This window comes from Manis javanica, chromosome 3, assembly GCF_040802235.1.
Source record: "Manis javanica isolate MJ-LG chromosome 3, MJ_LKY, whole genome shotgun sequence".
Classification (NCBI taxonomy): domain Eukaryota; kingdom Metazoa; phylum Chordata; class Mammalia; order Pholidota; family Manidae; genus Manis; species Manis javanica.
Genome location: NC_133158.1, coordinates 48,783,690 through 48,797,893, shown reverse-complemented (window position 1 = coordinate 48,797,893; position 14,204 = coordinate 48,783,690). Strand labels below are relative to the sequence as shown.

General features: G+C 40.1%; 1 long non-coding RNA gene across 1 annotated transcript in view; it reads right to left on the bottom strand.

Moving 5' to 3' along the window:
- Positions 1–3,832, bottom strand: part of LOC118971760 (uncharacterized) — a 33,883-nt gene extending 30,051 nt beyond the window's left edge. The window contains exon 1 of the long non-coding RNA XR_005060410.2: positions 3,508–3,832. This is a non-coding gene — a long non-coding RNA (uncharacterized lncRNA). The remainder of the gene's footprint in view (positions 1–3,507) is intronic.
- Between the last annotated feature and the right edge of the window lie 10,372 nt (positions 3,833–14,204).

The following is a 14,204-nucleotide window of genomic DNA, read 5'->3' as shown; positions in this document are numbered from 1 at the left end:
TGGTAAAACAAGGTCAGTAATATTGCCATGTTCAACTGCACTATCATTTTCACAGGTCCATGTTGAAATGAAATCAATTATGAGAACAAATAACCCTGTTTTATCACTAATGAATGGATTTAGCATTGTTTTTCATATTCCCACCACTTAAAATGGAAGAAACAGAGCAAATGTGGTACAGAGAAAGCTCAAATCATCCATGCTAATGGTGGAAATACTTAAGTATCATCTGTATGCAGCTAATATAAACCAAAGTGGTTTATTACCACTGTTTTGTGATTTATGACTCACATTATGACTTTATTTTGAAATGGTTGCATGAAATATTAATGTGTGGTTAAAGAACACACAAAAGAAGCAGGGATCATGTTTTATCAGATGTAAGGCCACTCAGTGATTTACCCCTCATGATACACTGAACTCAAGTCTTAGACTCCTATTTGCTCTTGTATTATAATCAGCCCCTCATATTCAAACTTCCCAAGGTGAGGCAGCCCTACTTTTGTGCCTAGATTACAGGTTGTGTGCTGTTAATTTTTAAAGGGATGGAGTAGTTTATAACAAATGTGAATAATTTATAGCAAATCTTCTCAGCATTGATTAGTGTTCTTTGGAAATAGAATGTCTTCTTGATATGCATCATTCCTTTAATGCCTTATGAAAAGTCAGAAGACCTGTTACTGTACTGCTTAATGGACAGATCAACTTTAATTTTCACTCATATATAATATGAAAGATAAGTACCTATGTTTTTCCCTGTTTGGAATTTGTCAGGCATTAACACTAAACATTAGCTCAAAGTAATCTAAAGAGAAGTTAACAGTGGGATGGAATTACTTTCCTTTGGAGTTTATACATTTGATCAGGTTTCTCTAGACATTGGAGTGGATGGTTTCTTTAGGGCTTCACTGGCCTGTATTTTAGGCCATTCCACACCCCGCTCTGCAAGGCTCCTCCCTGGGAATGTAAGTCAGAGCAACAACTTTACTGCTCAGGAAATTCCTTTAGGCAGGGTTCCTTATGTCATTTTAATTTGTTCAACTGTACCTGATTCATCAAAAAATGAGTAACTTTTTGAATCCTCATAAAAGTTGATAGGTATTATTTCTATTGTACTGCAGTCACCAATGATGATTTTATCCTGCTTTATATCATACATTTCTAAGTGTCAAACTGATGTTAATAAAAAAATAATACTAATAAAAATAATAATAATAACTGACACTGTACTATGTGTGTGATGTATGCTTTCCAAGAGCTTTACATATATTAACTCATTTTATTCTCTCAATAACCTGTAAAATAAATACTGTTCTAGTGCCTATATTATACAAAGAGGAAAACTGAGGCAGAATCAGTAAGTAACTTGCCCTAGTGATGTCACCAATATTGGAGTTGAAATTAGGAACTTAGAGGGTTTGACTTCGGGATCTGTGTTCTTACCAATGAACCTTAGTTCATTACACTAAGTTCTATTGTCCTTTGCTCAAAAACACTTGGCTTCAAAGCCTTTTGTAAAAAAAACAAAAAAACAGAAAAATTAAAAGCTTGAATGATTTCGGCTTTAAGAATAAAAACCTAACTTTATGAAGGACCAATGTTAAGAGTAATGCTCAAATGATGGGAAGTAAAAACATAAAGGACTGAATTTGCTCTTGAGATTCCTCAACATGCCCTTGAATATCTATAGTCATCCAAAAGGTAACATGCTCCCTCTCAAGTCCTCCAGGGGTAGTAAAATATACAGCAAAGAGCACTTGGTCAGTGAATCCAAGCTGAACCACTTCACACCTGGGCAATGCTGGGAGTATTAATGAACCTCTCTGAGCCAAGATTTCCATTTCCAAACTGAGATAACAATACCCACAGCTGTAATGATTAGAGATAATGTAAAGTGTCTGGCATACAGTAGGCACTCCATATGATTTATCACATCTGTGTTCATTGTTTTTGTTCTACTAATGGTTGTCCTTTTAGCAAGCATAGCCTCAGAACGAGTCAACACAGGAATGCAGAAAAATCAGTCCTTTAATAATGTTAACCTGTAGGATCTTTAATTACCCTTCCCCTTGCTTATGCTATTCAAACTTATATTGGAATCACTGAGTTAAACTCACACGCATGCTTGACTTCCACCAGCCATTGAGAAAACCAGGCAAGACACACTGCAAACACAGAGGGGAGTGTATGATCTTCTACATGAACACACCTCTGCTCGGGGATGGTCATTTGGGAAGACTCCTCACTCTCATCCCTGTGGTTCAAATGGTAAATACACTTCCCCTGGTATTCCATGTCTGTTAATGACCAATCCTTTCCCAGCAAGGTAAGGGCTTGAGAGATAAACAGAACAAAAAGCAAAGAGGAAAGAACATCAGAATCCTTATGCTTTGGGGGGAAAAAGACAGATGGAAATGGAGAGGGAGAAGAAGAAAGGAGAGAGAGGCAGAAAAAGTTTCTTCCTGAGAGAAAGCAAATCAACAGTAGGCATTTCTGCAGAAGTAATTGTGGTGGAAATAGAATGGAAACCAAGCTGAGGCCATTTAGTATTTTGTGCAACCAGTGATAGAATGTGGCATGAATAATGGAAAGGTCTGCCACAAACACTGAATTTCCCCAAAAATGATAAAGGGCAATTCCGAGGACACAAACCATTTCTCTCTCTCCCTCCTTTTTTTTTTTTTGTAGTGAAATAGCATATTCCATTTTAAGGGCTGTTCAGGTTTGTAACTTGGTTGCCATAACACAAGAGCCTGAGGTCTAAAGTTCCTCCCTACTTCACCAAAAGTAGGTGAAAATATAGCCTTTTATCCATCTTCAGGCACCATTCTCCAAGGAAAAAATTTTAAAGTTGCCTCCATATCTTAAGATGTATGCATGAGATGAGAAATGGCCTGCTTAGAGCAATTATCAAAATCCTGCTTAATTTTTTTTTTTTTAGCACCCATTTCTTTTGACCCTCCTGTGTTACAGGACTGTGAAAACTTTTTTAAACTTCTGTTGCCTTCTTTGTCTCACCTTTCTTTCCCAGTTTTAATTCTCCCATAAGAGCAGCTCAGAACCCCTGGTCTACGCAGTATAGACTCCCTGCAGCTCCCGGCTCAGAGACCCAATTGCCAGACCCAACTGTCAATAAGTGCCATTAAAGTAGGTCTACATAAATAAATATTCACGTATGCTCTATAATGGAAATTTCTAAAGCCAAGAAAACTACTTCATATGGACTGCCACACCAATTAGGGAAAAGCTCCTTTTAAACCTAATCACTAATATATCATCTCAAATATTATCCCCCAGAGACATTTCACAGTTTCTGGTTCTAATGCTATTGACCAGTTGGCCAGTAGACCATTAAGTATTAAATCCACACATTAACAGGCAGAAGTTGGCAAAGGTATACAATATACCTGGGCTTACCACGGGAAGGTTTAGACTATCACTTTTTCACTATTAAAAACAAACAAACAAACAAAAAGATTTTGTAGAAAGGAAAAGTTCCCAGGGTACCTGGAACATCATGCATTTCTGACTCAGCAAGGAGTTAGCAGTTCCAGATTCAACAAAAATTTTCTCACCTGCATAGGAAGCTGGAAAGGAGAAAAGGAATTTACATTATAACGCAGGTCATTCTACTCCCCTGATAAGAAAACAAGACCTAGAACAAAAACAGTTTCTAAGCCTTATTTGACGATAAAGAAATGTCATCCTCACAAGTTTCCTTTTTAGAGGTAACTGGGTCCTGTCTTCCCACCAAAATTTCCTCTAAAAGAAAATTACCAAAGACTCTTCATTCTGTAAATAAAAAGTAAGTCCCATTCAACAAATATTTTTGGAAGGCCTACCACGTACTAAGCACCATGTCAAACCTCAGGGATCCAGCCACGAACGTCAGATGGTCCTTGATCTCATGGAGTTTACAAACTAGTAGGGGAGGGAGAATCATTTTAAAAATCATTTGCCATACATTTAAGTTTTATGCACTCTTATACATACATGGGATACATTTCATATTTTTTAAATGAAGAAGATAATGAAGCCTCAAATAAATAGATTTTACAGCAAGAATTGCAAAAATGAGAACTTACGAGAGCAGGAGTTCTGGAGCCTGTAGGAGGACGTGATCATTCGGCCACACAAATATGCTGAGGGAGCTGGAATGCACCTGCTTCTCCCAGCTGAGCCATGGGCATTTGATAAGCAGTCTTTGCTAAACAACAGCTGTCATATTTGTCCAACCTAAGGAGTGATTTTCATGGTGGAAATCTTAGTTCCGAAAGAGGAATAGCAGCAAACTCATGGGTGAAATGGTTTTGAAGAGGCAGAGTTTTCAGAGATGATGCTCTCTCATAACTAATCAGATGCTTTCCCCAAAATATAACTCAGTGCCTCAATCTACCTCCTGCTGAACGACCATCCCCACCATCAATGCTTGAGTATATGAAAATATGTGGAGCTCACTTTCAAAAATTATGCCAGTATTGAGGTAATAAAAAAAGAACACGTAAAACACCAGAAAAGCAGAAGAAACCTAAATGAACAAAGTGCCTAGCACTGAAGTTCTCAAAAGCATGGGAATCTGATCAAAAAAACCAATCACTCAAACCAGCATGAGCAGGCAGCTCATTAGGATTCCAAGAAGACAGAAAGACAAAATCACGATCCCTGGCCTCTGACAATGCTACTAGAGGGACAAAAGGTAAGCAGCTCTGTTTGTGGTTTTAAAAATGCCATTTCTTGGGCAAGAGTCATCACAGAAAGGCACTGCTTATGTCAGTAAATTGTAAATTTCAGGCCCAGAGCCCAAGATCTGCTTAGAACTCAGAAAACTTTCACCATTGACTAGTGCTAAGTTGAGGGGCTGCCATGGAAGACCCTCTGTGATATGTGCTGTTTCTTGCTTCTTCTGCCCCTAGCTATTCCATGTCTACGTAAATTCTTTGTAACTTTGTAACTCCTTTGTCACTACTATTCAATTCACTTTCAAATGAGTGAAGTGTACCTAGGCACCAAGATTGCCACTTTACCAAGTATCATGGAAAGGGTTCACAACCAGCCACTTTAAAGTAATTGGCGTCATAATGTGCAGAAAAATTACTTTTCTAATGGTTGCCTGGAAGATTTATATCCCTAAAATGTAATTAAAAAGTAGATTTAGAAATATGCTCAGCAACCAAAAAGATTAAATATTAATGTGGAGTGTAATTAATAAATTATACATTTCTTGATTACTAATGGCTTATTGACTGTAAAAGCCTAACATTATGGAATATTAGGGCAAACAAAGGCTTTTGGGGAATATTGTTCAGCTTCAAGAATGGAGCTGCTGCTCTTGAATTTTCAGAAGAAAACCTGATTTCGCATATAAAATAAAAATTTACCTAATTGTTTCCATTATCATTTTTCATTCATCCTGTATGTTACAAAGTCTGCCATTCTTTATAAGATGGAATCTTTGAAGCTTCCTGAACCATTTTTCATTACATTAAGGCAATTTCTACTGCTTGTCCCATAGGGCTCCCCATTAAAGTGAAGCTTCAAATTTACAAGTATTTCTGACCTCTTTATGAAACTGCAATATGGAATGCCATTGCAAATGACAGCAGTGAAGATAAGCACCTGAAATGAGCTAGGTGTGTGATGGGCAATATTTGCAGGGCACCTCAAACTGCAGAGTAGTATAAAACCATGAACAGAAATAATGGGCTTTCCAGTGGCTTCAACAGGTACTTCTATTCCATAGTCCAATCATCCCATGCTACTTTAAAATTTTTCCAAGACATTCATCAGAATCTTAAAATGCAAGAGTTGCAGTGTCTTGGAGGTTATCTGGTCTACCAGCTTCATTTTTGCATTTCAATTTGGAATTCTTTTATCCTTGGCAGTAATATGACATATATATGATTTGAAGGTCGTCGATGGCAGAATAGCAAAAAAACTTTGATCACCCCACGATATCAGAATAAAGTTTTTTTCTCTTTGTTTCATGTAATAACTGAGGAACTAAAATGGCCAGGTTTGTTAAGTATCTTAACTTACAAATCTTTTCATGTTTAAGCACTTTTCTAAGAAATTTCATTGAAGTACACACAGAAGCAAGGTATGTCCAAACCACTAGAACCAAGCCTCAGACACCTCTTCAGGATTCCCACCCAACTCAACTCCCATGACTCCTTCATCTAAACAGTTAATTCCTTAAGACAAAAAAAATATCTTCCAATAGAGAAAACTTAGCAGAGAAAGATTTGACCAAGGGTGTAGATTTCAGTCTCATTTTATTCTTCTGAAATTAGACATCTTACTCCTCAGAAACAAGAACAACTCTCAAGGCAGCAATGAAAGAAGGACCTTGGTAGGAACAGTATCTGAGCAACCTTGCTTAATAAGTTTTGCTCAGGAAATTTCCCAGAGAGTATCTGGTGAGTGCTGAGGAAAAAGCTAATCTGATTCCTTAACTGGAGTGCTTCCTGGGTCAGAGTTCAGTGAGGAGGAGGCCTCCCCTCGCATGCTCCCAGATGTCCAGGAGCTCTCATCTCATGGTTAGTGTTTCTACTTCAGGTATGCCATCTCTAGCTACCCACGGCCTTCATAGCACACATCATAATTATATTTTTTGTCTATTTGTCTAATCATCTATTATACCTATTTATTTATGTTATATACATTTTTGCCTATCAATATATTTATTTTACCTATTTATCTGTTTCATGCTTTTTTAATGTAGATTCTAAGCTTTCTGAGGGCAAATACTTCCTTTACTCCTTTAACACCAGAGTCTAGCACTATACCATAAGACTGAATGTTCCATAAATATAAGCTGAAAAATAAGATTACCCATAAGGATAGAAAGTTCCAGAAAAACCTCCAAACTGGCTCTTACCCCTCTTGGCCTTGGCATTATAAGCACTGTTCTTCCATTTCAATGCTGGAGTCTCCTCCATTATCTCTACGCAGCCAAAACGTGAGGAAGAAGGAGGAGGTCCTCCATCATGAGAAGGGTGCCCACCACCCACGTGGAAAATTCTGTTAGGATGAGAATGGTGATAAAATGCTCCAGAACAGTACTTCATCTTTAAAGCCAAGAGGTTCAGTTGCAAAGCATCTCACGTGAGTCAAATCAAAGTGACTTCTAGAGAGCATGGTGTCTCTCCAGTGACAATGAGGAGAAGACAGTCAACTACAGCTCTGAACAAGAAGCAAAATCAAAGGGGAAAAATAAATAGGCAAGATTTTCCAAGTTCTCTTAGAAATTCAGACATTTAACAGACACATGATTCTGTTAACTTCACATGAATTTAGTTCATAAATTTTAGTTTATAGAATTCTTCTTGCCTGCTTATGAAAAATGTCCTCACAAATGTCACTGTAGGATTCTCTGGTGGAATTTTTTTAGATTCCAGCATAAGCCCAAAAATGTTGGCTGCATTTGTTGACCAAAAAAAAAACTAACATTTTGAGAACATGACATTACTTCCCTTGTTGAATGGAGTTACATCTGTACTCCATGCCCTCTAAACTCTCATTCTGTTCCATCTCTGCTCACTGTTAGTTCAATGGCTGATGATTACAGAAACACTCTCATGGACAAATTATATGGACAAATTAACATGGACTCAGAGACTCCAAAATACAACCTCACTAGCCTTGCTTCAATATAAATTAAATCACTGGAAGTTATTTTTTAAATTTTACAAATAATAATATCCTCAGCAAACCTTCATGATGCTCTATTTCTTCAAGCTAACAGTGTTGTCACTGACAACACTACCTATAAAACAAAAAATTTTCTTAATTGCTTAACAAATAATCAGTGGCTTAGAAATTTTGTGAAATTTCTAATTTTCTAGATGAGGAAATCAAGTCCTCATGGGGTTAAGTGACTTGCTATAAGAGTCACCTGTTAAAATGAATGCCTTACCTAAATGGTACTCCTGTTGAAGCCATGACTGTATTTTATAAAACTGTACTCATCATGGCAGAAGTGGACCTGATCAAGATATTGAAGATCATTTTTGCCTAATATTAACAGCTGTGTTTAATTCATGGGGCAAGATAACTCATTTCTTTTGTGTTCGGTGTATTTTTGCATCCTCCTTCCAAGATAGCAGTGAAATGCTGGGTTCAATCTTGCTTCAGAAAAAGTTCTTTAAAATGAGTTATAAAGAAAGGAAAATATATAGAAAAACATGTTATAATTTTAAATAAAAAAAGACAAAGACTTGTATTGACATTGAGTAAATTACACATACATCGAAGGTCTGAGGGAAAACATGAAGAGATTTACTCTGTCAGAGTGTAGATTTTTTGAATTTCTACCAGTATATTACTTATTAAAAAGAAAATTAAAATTTAAAATTTAATGTAATCAAGTACATACTCTAATTCAACAAATGGAGGTTGACTATTCTGGATAGAGATTCCAAATATTTCAGCAAGTGGTATCTGAAAATACAAAGTCTTTCCTAGGACAAAATTGTGTAGTCTTTTATAAAATATGCTGTGGTTATCTGATTTGACTTTCCTTTGAAGTTTCTGTTGGTAATATGAACATTTTGGATCTTCATTATGCACATCACTGATCCCTTATGACAATTTCAAGATCCAGAGATTTCTGGAAACTGAAGTTTTTGTGCTAACTCCTTAGGGGCATAACTTGTTCTTAGGTGACATGTGGCTATGCATACATGTCTTGCCAATAGGTTTTGGCTCTGGGCAAGTTCACTATGGATTCAAGGGGATCAAAAAATGACAATGGAATGTTTTTGGGTGAAAGGATTTATACCCAACTTTATTCCCACAGTGGCAGGTCAGGCACTAGAACCCCATCCACTCAGAGCAAGTCTGCATGCAGCAAGCCAGTCTCTGCCTCTGGGCCTCTCTGCCTCAACAGCCATCTCAGTCTCTGTCCTCGGCACTGCCACCACTCCAGTCTCTGCTCTTCTGCAGCCTTGCAGCCATGCAGCCACGCCACTGTGTCGCCCAGAGCACTGGGCGGAGCTCTTTATGTAGAGTCAACAGCCACGTATTGCCCACACCTGTGTAGTGACCTACCCAACCAGAGCCAGAGGAGAATCTTGGCCATAGGAACCTTCACTTTATCCACAGCATAGTTCTTCTGCCACCAATGGGAACACTGGTATGTTTGATTCAGGACATATTCACAGTTCAGATTATGGAATGTGCTACAAATTCTGTTCAGGCTGTTATAGAATGTGTGGTACGCATATTAAATTACTTTCCAAAATTCGAAATCTTCCAGACTTCAGGACATATCTGGCTCAAGGGTTCAAGAGATGGCTTGCGAACCTGCGCTCTGTCTTATTTTCCCATCTAATGTTACACCACTCTGGCAGCACCAAAAGTCTTTGCTGTGCTATCCTCCATGATCACAAATCACACATAGCCCGAGTTTGGCCAGCCCTCAGTATTAATCACCTGACAATTTATTTAAAAAGTCAGCAAAGGAAAGTCATTCTTCATGGTTATCAATGACCTGTCAGAAATCCAGAGATGCTCCACACTTAACAAAAGTGGTGACAAGAGAAATCTTATTTTTACCACTTTGAATACTCATCTGACTGATATACCCTGGAAGCGCTCAACAATATATGACACTGATAACTTTAAAACGTTCCCTGTTTTAAGGTAAGTTTCTGTGATCTGGTTTTGAAATAAAATTATTTTCCAATAATTCAAGCACCAAAATATCAAATAGCCTAAGTTTTTAGACTTAGGCTGAGGTGCTCTAGAAGAGAAAAAGCAAAAACATTAGGCTTGTCATATTTCAACTTTAAACAATGTTTTTTATGACATACAGCATCAGGAAAAAAGAAGATGTCATTATATTTTCAAATCCCTGTGGATTTATGCATGTGTGCTACACACAGGCAACTTACTATTCAGGATGATTTTTACTTGAAATAAGCAGTGTTTTCTGCTGTTTAATAACAGAAACTTATTCCACTTCTTCCTGTGTAAATTCATCAAATTTACAAAATGAATAGGCATGACAAACACAGACACTGAACCGTCAATGAGTAAAGTACTCTCTGGATAAGTCACACAGTTTGGGTAACATATTAACTCTTTGGAAGCTTCTCAGGGGCCATTTAGCATATTTAAATAATAAGGAAATCAACATTAATTAATATTTTCTCTGTGCCCACAGGGTACTTGACACCATCTGTTGGACTCAGTGGGAAACAGTCATTAACTGTCCCTGTTCTCAAAGGGCATTTTCCAAACAGACGATAACACCAATTGCGCTCTTGTACCAAACCGCAGAAAGCAAACAGAAAAATGTAGTTTCAGCCAATTAAAAGACTGTTTTTAATGGATACTTGACTTCAGCTGGCTTAAATCTTTGTCTCTAAGGTGGTGGAGGAAGGATCAGGCAAATAAAGGGGTAAGACGTTGAAATGCTGACAAAGAAGGAAGAAAGTAGGCAATTGCTGAGTAGACACATCGTATTCCTTACTCCAAACAGCCAGAGAACAGCGCCTGCATTCACTCGCTCATTCATTCAACTCCCCATTCCGAGAGCTTGCTCTGTGCCCCACATTGTCCTGGTTCTGGCAACAAAAGAGTGAATCATGTGGCCCCTGCCCTCAAATATTCAGTGGGGACTATTGTGACCCCTATGTCATTGGGTTATTGTGAAGATTAGTGAGTTAAAATGCATGATGCAGCTTGAATAATGCCTGGCACAAATGCTACGTGGTGCATATGCTATAATATTTTGGGAAATGGGCACATAAACACATATTTTCAGTGCAGTAAGGGAGATAGAGGATGCTATGGAGCTGCATGGGGAGGGAGTGGAGAGGAGCAGGGAGGGTCCAGAATCTGGCCCAGGTATCTATGCAATATCCAGAGGGAGGGCTGCCCCCTGCCTCTGTTCCTGCCCCCAGCCGCCTGCCCTGGCCTGGGGTCATATGTACCAGAATTAAGAGACATCTTCTCTTCTCTCAGCAAGCTCTGCACCCTCCCTGAGGGAACTTCCCAGGCTTTAAACAAGGGGTGGAACTGATGAGGTCCATTATTTTTGAACAACCGTTTGGGATGGCTGACTCTCATCAGGCGCTCTGTTGGTGCAGCTACTGTGTCAGGGCTCTGCGTGCGACATTTTCTTGTCCCTTTTCACAACTGCATCATGGACTGGAAGGAAGAGGCACCTCCTCGGCAGGCTCTGTCTCCACCTAGAAAACCTAGTGCTCTGCCCTTCAGCGGGGACTCTGGGAATGCCTGGTGCCCAGGTATCCAAGTATGAACCACCTGGGGGCCAGGTATCTTCAATAAGGAGGGGGAAATAGGAGCCCAGCTCCTTTTTCACAGAGTGCTAAATAAACCTGAGAGTTTGATTCACGCTTCTTCATGAAGCCTAGGAAGGAGCAGGGGAGGAGGGTGATCCAGAACGACTTACCTGGGGTAGGTAGCAGTGTGACACATCATTGATGACCTCAAGATGCACTAAGAGGCAGAGATCACCTGCCACAGTGGTTCCTGCAGCTGCTCGTTGAGGGCTGGGGGCCTGCTGGATGCCAGGCCTCTGGGGATCCAACGTGAACAGAATGCACTTCCAGCCCCCAGAGCTCATATTCAGCTGTGTGCCAGGCAGGCACAGGTCCTTACAGCAGATGATGACATGGATAGGCCACACTGGTAATAAGCAATTTGTGGGGACATTGGGCATTGTATGTGATCGACCAGTTCTACCTAAAAAGGGTGATCTCACTCCTGGAGGGCAGGCCTTGAATGATAGAGGGAATGTGTTGGAACTGGATCTTAGAAGCCTCCTGCGAGTGGTTTTGGGAAGTAGGGGGGTGTGTTTCCCAGGCCCCCTGAGCCTGCCTAGAGGCCCCCTCCCACTACTCCTCTCATCAGTCCCCGTCCAGCTCAGGCCCTGGGCCCTCCCCCTGCACCTGTCATGGTGTCTTCCTCCAGGCCCCTGGCCCTGTAACATTCAGGCTATTGGTCAGTGGCAGCACCCTTTCAAGAGCAGGGTCCTGGGCTAGACCCCAGACTCGGAGCCCCTTTTCCCATCTCTTTCCTCAGTATCCCCCACCTCTAAGGCCTTGCCCCTCCCACTTTAAACCTCAGAAAACCCAAAAAGATCTCCTTACATAGCTCAGGGCCTAGGGGCGCTACCTGCAAGACCTTAGAGGATTTTAGAGGAAGTAAAAACAAAACAAAAATCATGGCTTAATCTCTCTGCCATTTATTTATAATGAAAATAAATATTCATCTGATTCACAGAGGCAGTGTGAATTAGTCTTTGGGTTTTAATTTCAGAACCTCAGTGTCTTTAACTTTCAGGTCCCACATTGGAAGGCCTCAGGCCACATCAAGGATGGTTTTCACTGCTGAAAGACTGCAGGATAATCTTTTGCCCAATAATCCATAAACTGAGAGCCTGGATGATTGTGGGATGTGGGTGGGGTCACATTAATTCTTTGGTTATGTGTAATAAAGTAGAGAAAAATTATGAGTTTAGAGGAACCCTACATTTAAAAAAAAACAAGGAAAGACTTCCTGGAACCTAATAGTCAACCCACTATCTCCTGAGTTTTAGGGACCCTCAGATCAAATTTCGAATTGCAATCCCTATTAAAGTATTAAAACAGATAACTTTGGCAATATTATTTAACCTCTGTGGGGCTTCCTTTAGCTCACTGACAGAAAGGGAGAACAAGACCCATCACTTCTGTGCAGGCTCTGCTGTGAGCCCTGGGGTGAAGCATTCTGCAGATGGAGACTCAGGGACAAAAGCACAGAACTGCATCCAGCGTTCAGCTCTGCCCTGCTGGGTGACCATGCAGCATGACACCACAAAGGTTCAGGTCCTCTTACCTGTTGGAAGGATTTGCCTGCTCAGTGACATCAGAGGCCATGGTATACAAAAGAGGAAAGTCCCAAAGTCCAAAATTAAGGTTTGAAAGCTTATGAAGGAAATGTTCTGGGGCCTTAGAGGATTTTAGCACTAACTCCCTGTCTGCAGTCTTCTCACAGATTCTAGCCTGCAAGTCCAGACCGTCACCATTTTCTGAAGACAATTTGCAGAGCATGAGCGCGGATAAGGCAAGGCTTGAGAGGGCACGCGTCCCATTCTCAGCATTGCCGTCACCAAGTGCATGTGCAACACAGTCGGGAAAGAACAGACGCATGATTCTCAGCTGGACTCCAGGTAGAATTCTTGGAACACCAACTATAGGCTAGCCATGCAATGATTTCTTCAAATGACTTACCTGGGCCTCAGTTACCCCTCTCAGCCACCCTACAAGGTGCTTCAAATGCACGCCCTCTAAGTCTTTAAAAGGAATGATGACTACAGGGAATGACTTACTGGTATAAGCTGTGGTTTAAGCCCAGCTCTCTCTGAGAGTAGCGATACCTATTCTGCACAAAGCACTGCCTATGTGCTGGGCACTGTGCCCAGGGCTTTCCCTGTATTATTTCTGGCATCCTCTCCTACTCTCTTACATGGCAGAGAGTGTTATTTTTCCCAATTTACAGATAAGAAAGCCAGCTCAGAAAAGTAGTCACTTACTCAAGGACACAGAGCTTGTGTGACTTACGTCAGAGTTTTTCTTTTTCTCTGTTCCATCATTTCCTCAGGATAAAAGGTCCATACTTTAATTATTGATGGGGCAGGACATTATTGAAATAACCTGTAATTACTGACCTCCAAAGACAATGGAAATGTCCCAGGGAACCACTTCCTAGCCTAGAGAGCCTGCTTTTGTTCAGGAAGCAGTGTGTCAATGGGGATGATTCAGTTGGTCTAACTGAAGGTGGCAGTCCTAATCATTATTTATTTATATTTATTAGCCAGTGATTGGTTTAGTGGTTGCCATTTGACCTTGTTCTGACCAAAGTGATGTAAGAAATCTGTTCCAAATTTTTGGGAAAGATTTTCCTCTCTAACAGTTAGAAAAGCAAAGGAGAAAACTTTTTGTACCAGCTCTTCTGCTGGCTACAACAAAGACAGTTTTGTGAGGGCCCGATGGCTGGACCAAGGGCAGCCATCTTGTGAACATGAGTGAAAGACAGTAACACTCCTCATCTTCTAAAGTCAGAATGAAAAAGGAAAACAAGCTAGGAGCTTAAAGTCACTGTTAAGCCACCAAACCTATCCTGGGACCACCTACTTCGGAGTTTTGGTAATGCAAATAAGTGTTCCTATGGTTTAAGCTACAGTTCATAAGTTT